Source organism: Podarcis filfolensis (genome assembly GCF_964270895.1).
Source record: "Podarcis filfolensis genome assembly, chromosome: 1".
Taxonomy (NCBI): Eukaryota; Metazoa; Chordata; class Lepidosauria; order Squamata; family Lacertidae; genus Podarcis; species Podarcis filfolensis.
In genome coordinates this window covers 68,372,598-68,386,123 of record NC_139604.1, presented here as the reverse complement: position 1 = coordinate 68,386,123, position 13,526 = coordinate 68,372,598, and the positions used below count along the sequence as shown (strand labels likewise).

Here is a 13,526-nt window from a genome sequence, read left to right as displayed (position 1 = left end):
ACCCTTCCTCAAAATAGAGAAGTTTGTAGTTGGGACTCTTCTTGTTCAGACCCTCTGCTTTACTACACTTCTATCCCACTTGTTCTCCAAGGACCTCAAGGCAGAATACATGTTCTGTGAGACTGGTTAGGCTGAGAGTGACTGGCTCAATCACTCAGAGAGAAGTTTGCGTCCAAGTGGAAACCTGAACCTTGGTTGCCAGTGTGGTGTCCTCCTGATTTTGTACTCCAGCTCCCATCCCAAGCACAAAAAACCCACTACATACTGCATCCAGTGGCATATTCTATTAAACTAAAAGTATGACCATAGTGAATTTTTGTATGCTCTAATATCACTGAACAGAGTAAGGCCTGGTACAGTCCATATCTCATCCAGCATCTGTCAATGGTTTTCCAAAAATGCTCAGCAAAAGCTGAACAACTTTAAACTACTGATTTCTTAATTTTGGACTCCCAAAGTAGGGGTCGTCTTATACATGGGGTAGTGTTATACACAGAAAAATATGGTAATTTCACAACTCTTCTAGTTTTATAAAGCCTGAGAGGAGAAAATGAGTGAATGTGTGTGAGGAGAGTGATATTCAAAAAACTGCTGGAAATAGTATTGTAAGCAGGACAAGTTCATATGTAAAAAAAAACAGAAGGGGAAGTTGAGGGAAGTCAAGGGGAGGGTGGAGGAAAGTGGGAAATTTAATCTGTTATTAATTGCTATGATGTAATTATGGGGGAGGAAATAATAATGTAAAATTCAATAAAACAAACAAACAAAAAACTGCTGGAAATTAATGGAGAGCAAGTGCTGACACAGACTCACACAGTCTCTAATTCAAAACTATGATGAGTCTAGTATGCATCGTATAGAACTAAGGCATCAAATTGTATTTCCCAAGTCAAACATGCCAATATATCTAACCTTCTGTCTGTCGTCCTGGGTTCACTATGGTTCATCTATGCTTACTTCCTGTAACAGTTTCTCTATTGGGTCATTTTTTTCTATTTACATTGGTCACTAAAGCCAATGAGTCTGTTATCCAAGCAGCCGCAGCAACGTCAAGCCATAGGGATGGGACACCACAAAAATGTTCTGTCCTTGGCTTCAGCAGTCATCTTCAGTTTGAATGGGGTTTTTTTTTTCTTTTACAAACCCCACAATTTATGCACTGAAGACAACACTTTCTTGTAGGAATCCATTATTTTGAATAAGCTGAAACACTGAGAATATTGAAACTTGGGGTGGTATTCAACTAAGGTTTACTCAGAGTAGACCTACTGGAATTGATGGACCTAACAATGTTCACTATTTTCAATGGGACTGCTGTGAGGGAAAACTTAGCTGAATACCACTGGTGGTTTTCTGCGGTGCTCAAATGTTGCTTGTTGGAAGGAATTCACCACATAAAACCTTCAATGCATAAAATCTAACATTCTCTTTCATAAAGACGCATGGCTGGGACATGGTGGGGCACTTGATACTTTATGGGGCAAGCATCTTTTGGTGTTCACAGTGGTACACCCCATTAACATTTGTGGCACTGAATGTTTGTTATTCTGCAGTGGACACGTGTCAATTCACTTGCTCATTATTCAGCTCTGTACATGAACAAAGGCCACTTCCAAACTGGGCATTTACTGAGCTACATTTCTCCCCACTCACTCATGGGGCACCTGCATGAAGTCATCAACAAAACATCTGCATGAGGAACAGATCAGATCCCCAAGGAGTGCTACAGACCAAAAGCCAGGGTGTCAAACAGTTTATTTCCTGAGCATCACAAACAAATCAGTGTTCACTTGCTCTATTAAGAGGTCTTTGTCATCTAATCCTATATAGCCACATGTGAATGCACTTCTCATTCCATGCTATTTAACAGAAATATCAATTTTCTACCAACATGCAGTGGACTGTTCTATAAATTGTCAGCAATCCACATCTTATGTAATAGTCCCTCGTGAAAGTGTTCACAATACAGTTTATCTGGCATTGTCAGTGGAACCCATCTGTGTCTAATTCCATCCCTTGTTTTCAATTTGTTCAGGAACGATCTTTTCAAACATCATGGTGTGAAAGCTGACCACTAGTTTCTAAAATGGGCTGACCTCATTTGTCTGCCTTCAATGCATTTCATATGCCTGAAAGAATTCCCAACATCCTAATTTTCCCAGTAAGCCATTTATAAGCATTGACTAACAAGTTTCCAACATTCCATTTTGAGGCAAAGTGAGTATATTGTTGATGATAAGTCCATAAGCGCCTGAATGACATCACCCAAAGGTTTCATATGTGTGCTAATTAGCATAGAATGTAATCTTGGGGGTCACCATATAGCTCAATTAACCATGGTATCAAACTGTAGTCCGTCAACCCTCTAAGTAAGACAAGCACCAATGTAAACTGGTACCTCCAAACTCCATCCCAGTCAGCTAATCCAGAACCACCCGTCTAGTTACAGGTATAGCTCATCCACAAAGACAACCTAATCATTCTATGACCCATAAGCAGACCTTAAACTAGATTGAAATTGATCTAGATAATCTGCCTCATATGGATCCAATACACTCAAAATTTTAATAAACCATTTTGTGCATGACAAAGGTAGAAAGTGATTCAGGTCTATGCCAGGGATGAAGAACCTGTGGTCCTCCAAATGTTGTTTTATAACTTGCTTAGAAAAAAACAAAACCAGAAAAGGGGGTGAGAACAGGATATATATTCAGGCATCCACAAAAATAAAACAAACATGAGCTTCAATCTGGATAGCTCAGTGGCATGGTGCTGAAAGGAGCATGGTGCTAACTACACAGGTTGCAGCCTTGATCCCTGTATGGAACAGCTGCATATTCCCTGCACTACCGGGGGTTGAACTAAATGAACCTCAGGGTCCCTTCCAACTCTATGATTCTATGAAAAAAACATTTTGCTTCACCACAGGTCTATACCAGGGATGAAGAATCAGTGGTCCTTCAGATAGTAAGCGTTGGACTACAACATACAGTATTCAATGGGGAAAAGGCTTAAATCCAGGCACACATAAAAATAAAAAGGTGTCACTGCATTCCAGAAATGTATTTTTTGGTCTTTGTTGCAACAGATCAACAGAATTATTTAATGCATGTTTACTTAGAAATAAGTCCCACTATGACATTTGCACAGTCACAGTCCTATGGTCAGTAAAGACTTGTAGATTTGCTGTGGTCTAGAGTTCACTTCAACAGCTGCCCCAAGTACTGGCAGATTATACCGTGGTACCTCGGGTTAAGTACTTAATTCGTTCTGGAAGTCCGTACTTAACCTGAAACTGTTCTTAACCTGAAGCACCACTTTAGCTAATGGGGTCTCCTGCTGCTGCCGCGCCGCTAGAGCACGATTTCTGTTCTCATCCTGAAGCAAAGTTCTTAACCTGAAGCACTATTTCTGGGTTAGCGGAGTATGTAACCTGAAGCATATGTAACCTAAAGCATATGTAAAGCATATGAGGTACCACTGTACATGTACATGGGTGTGAAGGTAAAATACATAATAAAATTATAAAATACATAATAAAATACATAATTGTAAACACTGGCAACAAAAAAGGCCATGAGATGCAAGCAGTACACTCTATGACATTTCTGGGCAAAATTCACATATATCAAGTTCAAGCTACCTAGAAATGTCACTGACTGCGTCTCACATTTCTTAGCCTTCTGCCCCTACTGCTTACATAAGTTTTTCTTTATTCCCATATATAGACATGCCAAATGAGGGTACACATCATATATCTAATGATGTAGGGTCCAGGTCACAAAAGCTTATACTACAACAATGTTGTTGGTCTTTAAGGGCCACAAGACACAATACTCTTTGTTTTTAGAAGAAAACAGTATAAACAAATATATTGACTTAACTCAAAATGCTGGCAGTCAGTATAAAATACTTGAAGGGTACCAGAGGCCATTGTACCTAAGGGTGGATTCCACAGTGCAAGTTCATCCCATCCTTTTAGAAACACAGGCTGTGTCCGTAGAAAATGGATACAGCCAAGCACATCTGACTGTATCCAACCCTCCTTAGGCTGCACACACCCTGCAGCTTGAAAGCACAATCTTTGACTCAAACAATTCTGGGCACTGTAGTTTGCCTCTCACAAAGTTAGAACTTCCAGCAACCCTTAAACTACAATGCCCATAATTTTTTGAGGGGGAAATGTACTTCCAATGTGATTTCAAGGCCTACTGTGTACACAGATGGATATGGAAAGTGTTTTATGAACACAACGTAAGAATAGCCCTGACTGAAATGGCACTCTCTCACACATAATATCCAGTAACTGGGAATTTACAATGTGGGTAAAACTGCAGTCCTATATCACCTTTCCTGGGAACAAGTCACAGTGAACTGATAGAGTCTTACTTCTGAGTAAACAAGCATAAATTTATACTGCATGACCTGTGGGCCTCCAGATGCCTTGGTCAGGGATGATGGGAATTGTAGTCCATGGGTCATGCTGGCTGGGGAGGATGGGAGTAGGAGTCGAACAACATTTGAAAGGCCGCAAGACAGCCACCCTTGGTGTGTATAGGAAAAGGCAACATTCCCAAACCTGGGACTAAAACTCCCATCAGCCCCAGCCAGCACCACTTTACACAGTCTCTGGAGTAAGCACCATTTAACCCAGTGAGCTTAGTTGAAAACAAACATGCATGAGATTCAGTTCAAAATACTGAATAGTTACCTTCCCTGAAGTGGAGTTTTTGGGGGTCAGGCAAAGAGAAACCTGTAAAGGAACAAAGTTTGCTCAGCCTGCAAACAGCTACGCAAACAAACTCTACTGTGGAGGTTCCCACATTTTCTATCTTCAGGCCTACTTAAGGTGGCTGGAAGTTACTGAGGCCCACTAGTCAGAAAATGGTGGTGTGGACCTAGTTTCAAAATGGTGGCAGCTGCAGAGCTTGGCTTAATTAGCTGACTAACATCGCTGTCTATTGATCTTTCCATCTTTGGAAATAGCTAGATTCTTTCCCATAGTGCTTTCCCTATGGAAACAAATTCCCTACCTCATTTTTCCACAAGTACCAACATTTGTTCTGGAGGTAATGTGATTAAGCCTTTTTTCTTCCCATCACCACATGTCTCTCAGTAGGTTTACTAATTTCCTATCATTTCTTCTCCCATTTGTCTTTCACACTCTACTAGTACTTTATCCTCCCCACCCCACTCCAAAAAACCACTGCCAGTTTCTTTCATTCTTCTTTTCTGGTGCTTTTACATTTCCTTCCTCCTCTTACAACACCTTTCCTCTCTTATGCCTTTCCTTTGTATGCCAATTTAATGTAACCTTTTATCTCTTTGTCCAGTTTCCTTCAACACCTCCTCTGGCCCTTTCGCTTCAGAGAAGAGCAACCTCCTTTGTCTCTTCCTACACTGAGCTCTGCCTCTCAGCCACTTCTACTCATAATACAATAAGTTCCTGGGTCTGGCATTGTTACAACCAAAATAAAAATATAATAAAGACACTTACTGTTGCTGGCCGCTACTTCGATAGCCCTCTTGCTCTAAGAATAAGGGAACCGTCACACATCAGTGCAAACTCAGAAAAGTCTAACAGCCACAGAGCGCAAATGCAAGCACCTAATTGGCCCAGCTGCAACTATACACACCTGATTGGCAGGGTAGCTCTTTCCACAACTGCAACCCATAAGTTTACATTACTTAATGGGCCCTGATTAGGGAACAGAAGCATGTAAATGGATAAACGAAAAAGGTCCAGAAAACCCCCCAGCCCTATTTAATTTTTCTTACCTATTTGTGAGCTATTTTGTTTTTTACAAAAAAAAAAATCCCTTTGGAGATGGGGGTGGGAACTGCTCTCCATAGTTATTTTTTTCTGATTGGCTGTGATCTGCACACAGCCACCACAGGAGAAAGATAGACAGACAGAAACAACTCCAGGAAGTCTCTCAGACTTCTCAGTGAGTGGACATTTAAGGATATGCGTGTGGAGCACAGGAGGGAGGTGGAACTATGGTTTTGGGGGAACAAGCACAAGAGCGGTTGTTCCTCTGTGGCATTATTGATAACCTACTGTTGGTTATCTACAACTTTGCAGGGAACAGCAATGAGGTACCGGAGGACAGAAGCGTGGGCATCATGCAGCCCACCATGGCCCTTATGTCAGATTGCTACCAACAGGTGTAGTGGAGGACACTGTCCCATTGACAGGTGTTGAAGTAAGAGTCCACTGCCAATCCAGTTAGGTTCTGTATATCTTGTTCTTCACCTGCTTGGGACAGCTGCTGCCAATTGGGGCAAATAATGCTGAACTAGATGGACTACAGGTTCAACTCCATAAGATGCATTACATTAAGCACTAATTAGAGAAAAGGGAATTATGGTTTCCTTGTACTGTTTATCTCTTAGAGCAGGGGTCAGCAAACTTTTTCAGCAGGGAGCTGGTCCACTGTCCCTCAGACCTTGTGGGGGGCCGGACCATATTTTGAAAAAATATATATGAATGAATTCCTATGCCCCACAAATAACCCAGAGATGCATTTTAAATAAAAGGACACATTCTACTCATGTAAAAACAAGCTGATTCCCAGACCATCTGCGGGCTGGATTTAGAAGGCAATTGGACCAGATGCCTACTCATGTCTTAGAGCACCATTCTATACCTACTTACTTGGGAGTAATCACCGTTAACTAGTGCCATTTATTTCCAAGTGAACATGCACCAGGTGTTAGGCATCTAGTTTTCAACAGAATGTTTATTTCTCCTCCTAAATATTTATTTTTTTCATTAATATTTAATTAGCTCCTGTTTAATCAGGCTAGCATCCTTCATGTCCACAAGCAAAGCAGCAAAAATGCTTTACATGTATTTTAAAAGATGCATTTGAACTGTATCCCAATTTCTTTTGAAAGATATATTCTCCTTTTAAAGCATTCTTTGTTTAAACAGGCCCTTGTTTCAAAATTCAAGGCTGAGGTGTTCCTTGTTACTGGAAGAGTTACTGGAGATGGGTTCAGGTCAGTGAAGAGTTTAAAAAAATAAAATGTAAGCTCATCCAGAAGTAATCTCCAAATGCTCCTGGTAATGTAAGATGCTAAAAACAAAAACAAAACCCTGTTCTCATTGAAAATATTATGTAGGCAGCATCCACTGCACTGTGCGGCCCCGAGACAGGCTAGGACAGGGTGGAAGCTTTCTGGTTTTTGAATTGCCAAAGGTGGCCTCAGCTCAGTAACAAAATACAATGCAAGCTCATCTAGTTTCCAAATGCTTCCAGTAAGGGGTGCAAAAAGGTATAAAACAAAAACAAAAACAAAAAACCCTGTTCTAACTGAAAATATTCTGTAGGCAGCTTCTATCACACCATGGTGCATCCTGGGCCCCAAGACAGGCTAGGACACAGTGGAAGTTTTCTTGTTTCTGAATTGCTGGAGGTGGACACAGTTCAGTGAAGAGTTTAATAAAACACAATGCAAGTTCATCTAGTTGTCTTGCCATTTCCAACTGCTTCCAGTAAAGGAAGATGCAAGAACTTCCTGTTCTAACTGAACATATTCCTGCTTCCATCAGGAGGACCAGGCTAGGAAAGCCAGCTGATTCTACAGGTCACAAACCAGTGGTTAAAGCTGAGGGAAGTGAACTGTCCAGGTGAATTGACTGAAGGGTCCAGCTTTTAACAGCTAGGCCCCTCAGAAATGGTCTTATACCAGATCAGGCCATTTCCCCATCTGTCTGTTTAACTGGCAGCAACTATCTCAAATGTGTCAAGCAAGCAGAAGTCCTGCCCATTGACTCTACCTGACACTTTAAGCTGAAGAGGGAAGGTGCTGAACCCTGGGACTCTGTATGCAAAGCATAAACTCTGCCATTCAGCTATGGCCCCTGCCCTCACTTTGCTGGTTCAGCTGGTGTACCTGCAATAGAATAACATTCACAGAAATGAATCCCGGATGGATTTTTAAACTCTGCATAACAGTAAACAGAATAACAGCTAGTTAGAGAAGACTGGGGTGGGATACAATTGCTTGCCAACCTGTTGCCCACCACTGTTCTATAGCTTCAACCTGCAGCCATACATGTAGGTAAAGTACCGAATGTGCCCGCACCTCTGGAAGATGACAAGATGCACACACAGTTAGCAAGGCAGCATGTGACTCTGGGGAGAATGAAGGTTGTAGAAGGCAAGAATGGGAACAGTGAGCTGGCATGTGATTACAAGAGCATTTGAACATGATCTGTCTCTGCCATTCAGGTTGTGCTGAGCGAGGATCTTCAAATATCCCTAATAAGTGTTAAAATGTTTAACTTCCTTAAACTTTCCTGCCCACTTCCAGACAATCTGAGTATATATCTGCTGGTCAACGTGGTCTCTGAGCATGTCTGTGACCATCTCCAGTTTAACTTGTATCTGGTTGTTATTCGAAATATGGAACCTATTGACCTCTTCCTCCTTTGCAACTCCCAAAGATGTAGGACAATCAGCCCATCTAAGCTCAGACTGGCAGCAACTCTCATTCATTCGTTGGTCATTTATATACTGCTTTTTGGCCCAAAGGCTTCCAAAGCAATGAACAGGTTGAAAACAAAAGGAAATACGAGAAAACCACATTAAATACAAAAGCAAAAGTGCAAAAAAATCAGTAAAAACATATAATGTGTATATGTGTGTTTGTGTGATTTATATTGTATTATATTATATTATATTATATTATATTATATTATATTATATTATATGCCTGGGTCTTTCCCAGTCCTACCTGAAGATGCCAGGGATTGAATCTGGGACCTTCTGCATGCAAATCAGATGCTCTTCCACTAAGCTAAGGTCCTTCCCCACAACAGCTTGTGCCATACAATTCAAACTTCACAGGAACTGAAAGTGGCCAGTTGAGGACAAGTGGAATGGAATTCAAGCCATTACTGGAATTCTAATTTGAGACGACTCTAGAGAAGAACTTAACAGCTCTTTGCTTGTCCTCTTGGGCCTGACACTTGACAGGAAATGAGCTTGAAAGGTTCAGAGGCAGGTCACAGAGCTCGTATCCCTGCCAGCTGCTCAGATGACCCTAGCAGTGTGTTTTGAGAAACCTGATACACTTGCTTATTATTAAAGCCTTTTTTCCTTGGAGAAGTCACGTCTAACACTGGGTTCTACCAGACACATGGCTAGCCTATTACATCCTCCCCCCCCCCACATTCTTCTCAAGTGACACTTGTTATATGACCTAAGACTAGAACAACGTGAAAAATCCCGTGTTGCAACGCAAGGCTGAATGTGCAAGGATCATCTTGTTTACAGGAATGCTCCTGCCTTGTTTGCCTTGCAGCATTTGTTGTGCCAATCCTTCAGACCACCTCCCCTGAGGAACCAAAACCAGAGCTGGAAATTCCTGATGTCTGAGATCCTGAATTCTGGAAGGCACAATTAAGCAGGGAAATAGTGTCCAAGGCTGAGCTGATGAAATGTGGAAGGTACATTTGAGTGGACACAGTACTTTGTATTCCAGTTTACTATTTAAAAGTGTCCTCTATACTTATGCTCCATTCTAAACAGTTGATTTTGCTGGCAGTGGTATTTCTTAGAAGCAGGAAACATATCAAATCAGATTGCCTTATGCAGATTCTTTTTTTCCTTTTGGCAAGGATGCCTAATAAATATTGCTGCACACAGTAATATTTTCCCCTAAAAAAATAGGTGCTGTACTCACCATAAAGTTGCTACAGTAAGTGCCACACTTTTTAGCAACAAAAATAGGCCATTAACTTATCAAGAAACTTGCCTGGCTCCTTCAACAATGTTCTTAAATTAAGGTTGTATGGGCACCAGCATGTGTTCCACTAGAACAAGGGGAATATTATAAGAGCAGCCCTGTATGATTAGGCCAAAGCTCCACCTAGTTCAGAATCCTGCTTCCAACAGTGGACAGCTCTGCCTTCAACAAGCACCCAAGCAAGAAGACATGAAAGTGACAGCCCTCCCCAATTGCTTCCTCCTCCCCAGATTGATATTCAGAGGCATACTTGGTTTGGCCATCACCACTGATAGTCATAGCGCTCCTCCCCCTGAATTTGTTTGCATTCACAGGTAATATCTCTGCAATGTTCATCCACTGGATATGAGAATCTTTCCGCACCCCACAATGTTTATTTAGAGCTACAGAAGCAGCACAGAATCAGAGTGTATAGACAGTGCCCGAAACATGCCATGGATTTATTTTAACTACATATTTAAATATTATTTTGCTGATTTTTTCTTTGTTAGATTTGTTCATTTTCCTACCCTTTCCAATTTAGCCCTTGGCTTTTCATGAGGTGCCAAAGCATTGTACATGAAGACTAAGTTGCACATGTATAATTCTGTATTCATGTTGTTGTTCTTTAATTTCTTCCAACTCATGCCTATCTTGTAGCGACCCCAGCTTACCTTGCAGATGCCTCCAGATCCCTCAAAGGCCCCAGCACATTATTCAGCATTCATATGAATCTTTTGCACACCTCTAGTGTTTGTTCCTCTAAGGGTAAGAGTTGTGTTTGTTGATTTACACTTATATAATTATCAATTGCTGTTTGTGTGTTACTTCCAAAAAACCGAATAAGCTTTTAAAGAAATAAATAATTTAAGCTAGTTGAAATGTTCATACGCTGAATTCAACCAAAGTGTAACTTATTATTATTTTAACCAGCAAAGTAACCCTTATCTGCTCTTTTTTTGTCCCTGTAGAATACAGCAAATATGTTGTTTTATATAAACTACAGCAAATGGCTGGTAGAGACTGCTCACTGGTCATTAAAAAGAAGGAAGAAAAAGCAGAGGAACCATTGCCAGTTTGGCAGCGGGGAATGCAGAGATAGCCCCTGCAGGCATTATGCATTTCCCTGGTAGAAGAACCGCCAGTGGCTCCCAAATTGTGAATCCACACACTAATTCTGTGACCTTCCCACCCAGTGATGAAAGCAGCAACAGTGACACTGACTCACAGTAGTTGTGTGATAGTTGTGTGATTAAGCCACAGCCTGTGGAGAAGAGGGCCAGAGTCATATGCTTTTATAGTGAGCTATGGTGTGTGTTCCTGATGTAAATACATTAGATGCTCCAGTTCAGATTTTACTAATGATAGGGCATAGCTTTCATAGTTCTGGGGGATTTTCTTCTTCAGGTTAACATGGGGTGGAGGGTATTTCTAGACTAGGGAGAGAACCACAGACCTTGATGCTGAATATGGCCCCTCTATCTGGCTCGTGGGACCTGGTACACCAGTCCTGCTTTGCACTTTCCTTGAGTGTTTTTGCCTGTCTGGCATGTGTTCTTGAACAGTGATGATGTCTCTTACTTGCTTGGATGTAGGTATCTGCCTGTGTGTGCTTGTACACACATTGCACACATGTGTACACACATTAATCTCCAAATTTTATATGGGCGGAATAAGGCCTACTGTACAAAGGTAAGAGTCACATCCACTGTCCCACTCATTTTTTCCTCTAGCCCCAACCACTAGTGGCACACAGCCCAGAAGGTACCCCCATGAGGTACCATAAGCTTCCGCCCCTGTTCTAGAACAAAGATCCAAAAAATCCTAAAGAATGATATTAACTAATGCCAGTGTACTGGAAGAAGCAAAGATCACCAGTGTCCAAGCAATGATTCTTCAACATCAACTTCATGGGACTGGTCGTGTTGTGCAGATGACTGATTATCATCTTCCAAAGCAACTACTCTATTTCGAACTTAAAAATGGAAAGCGTAATGCTGGTGGTCAACAAAAGAGATTTAAAGACTCTCTCAAGGCAAATCTTTTAAAAATGTAATATAAACACCAACAATTGGAAAACACTGGCATGCGAGCTCTCCAATTGGAGAACAGCCTGTACCAAAGGTGGTCATGGACTTTGAAGATGCTCAAATTCAGGACGAAAGGGAGAAACGTGCTAAGAAGAAGGAACGTTTGGTAAACCCTCAGCGCGATCAACTCCCACCCAAAAACCTACATCCCCACTGTGGAAGGACATGTGGATCCAGAACTGGCCTCCACAGTCACTTATAGACTCACTGTTAAAACCGTGTTCCTGGAAGACAATCTTACTCAGCTACGAGTGATCGTCAAAGAAGAAGAAGAGGATTATTAGAAGTTTTAACATTAAACAGACATCTCTTAATAACAATAAAAAGCCAGAGAAATGTTGATTTGGGAGAGTCTCTAAAATTCCCTCACAGATGTTCTTCAAATCCTGGTCTGTCAGCCTCCACAGGCACACAACTAAGGGAATATAAAACACTGTGCTTCAGGATTTCAGGCCAGTATTAAACTATTCTTAAAATCCTTATTTGGAGTCTTGTTTGCCAAATCTAACACCTCATGGCGGTTGCATTCCTCTGCAGCTGACCCAGGCACTGAAACCTGTGGAATTTTGTCAGAGGCTTGGAGTAAATGACGATGCATCTTTGCCATGGCATTGCCACAAATATATGTCTATTAAATTTTTTTGCTGAGATTAGCATAGGGTAGACGTAAGAGTCCTTTCAGGCAGGGGTTTATTGTGGAATTGTTGCTCCTCATGCCCACAAGTTTCTTCTTGTTGTTGTTTTTGCAGTGTCCACATGACATCATCATCAAAATACTGGCCCCTTACTGCTGCAAAAATATGGTAAGTAAAAATAACTCTTTACACAAATCTGCAACCACTGCTGGTGTGGAAACACATTTGCACAAGAGAATAGCAAGGAATATAATGACTGGGAAAAATGAGATGTGTAGAAATGTGCATACAGAAAAACTGCATCTGAATGAGCCAATTGTGATGGAAGGTTTCCATCTGGAAGCTCCCTTAGTATAGGCAGAAGTCTGAAGAGTGACTTCATGGGGAAAGTGCTCACTTTGTAAGGTCAATATATCAAGCTGGGAAATATCCCAGGGAAAGATCCATGAAAGCGTAAGTATTGATGTGGAGAGCTACATCTTAACTAAATGTAGCAACCACTGGACACCCATCTATTTTCATCTTTCATTATATGAGTCCATTCCACAGCCCCTGCAGAAGAGATTCTGTTGGATAAAGCATAATACCATAGCCAGTGAGGTGGTGTTAACAGAAGCCAAAATTGTCATTCATTGTATCAATAATTTTAGTTCTCTTGCACAGTCTTGTGGAGAGAGAGAGAGAGAGAGAGAGAGAGAGAGAGAGAGAGAGCACATTTTGCATGGGGATTCTGATTCTAGCTGCCACGCAAGTTGGTGGAACATGCATAAGCCTACTACACCCTCATTCTGCCCTCTTCTGGGTCCTAAAGGCCCCGCGCATCAGCAGTCACACATCAATTGGATGTGCACAAAATGGTCACCATCTGTATATATGATGGTCAGCAAAGATGGAAATAGTTATGAGCACAGCCAGAAAAAAATGAAAGTATTGAGGAAGCGGGCATGGAAAGGGAGTATCATAAAGGGGCAAATGATCTGCCCACCCAAAAGCCCACTGAAAAAAGTCATCTATGACCCTGAGCAGTTTGGAACCTGACCTACCCCCAATTTATTGGATTATC

General features: G+C 41.4%; 1 long non-coding RNA gene across 6 annotated transcripts in view; it reads right to left on the bottom strand.

The window, feature by feature from the left end:
- LOC310756434 overlaps nt 1-13,526 on the bottom strand; it is a 65,600-nt gene that overhangs the window by 27,511 nt on the left and 24,563 nt on the right. Inside the window, exons 4-5 of one of the 6 annotated variants that reach the window (XR_014544869.1) lie at nt 5,498-5,531; nt 4,712-4,753 (exon numbers count right to left, since the gene is read on the bottom strand). The exons of the other annotated variants lie outside the window; for them this stretch is intronic. This is a non-coding gene — a long non-coding RNA (uncharacterized lncRNA). The remainder of the gene's footprint in view (nt 1-4,711; nt 4,754-5,497; nt 5,532-13,526) is intronic. 6 annotated transcript variants of the gene reach the window in all.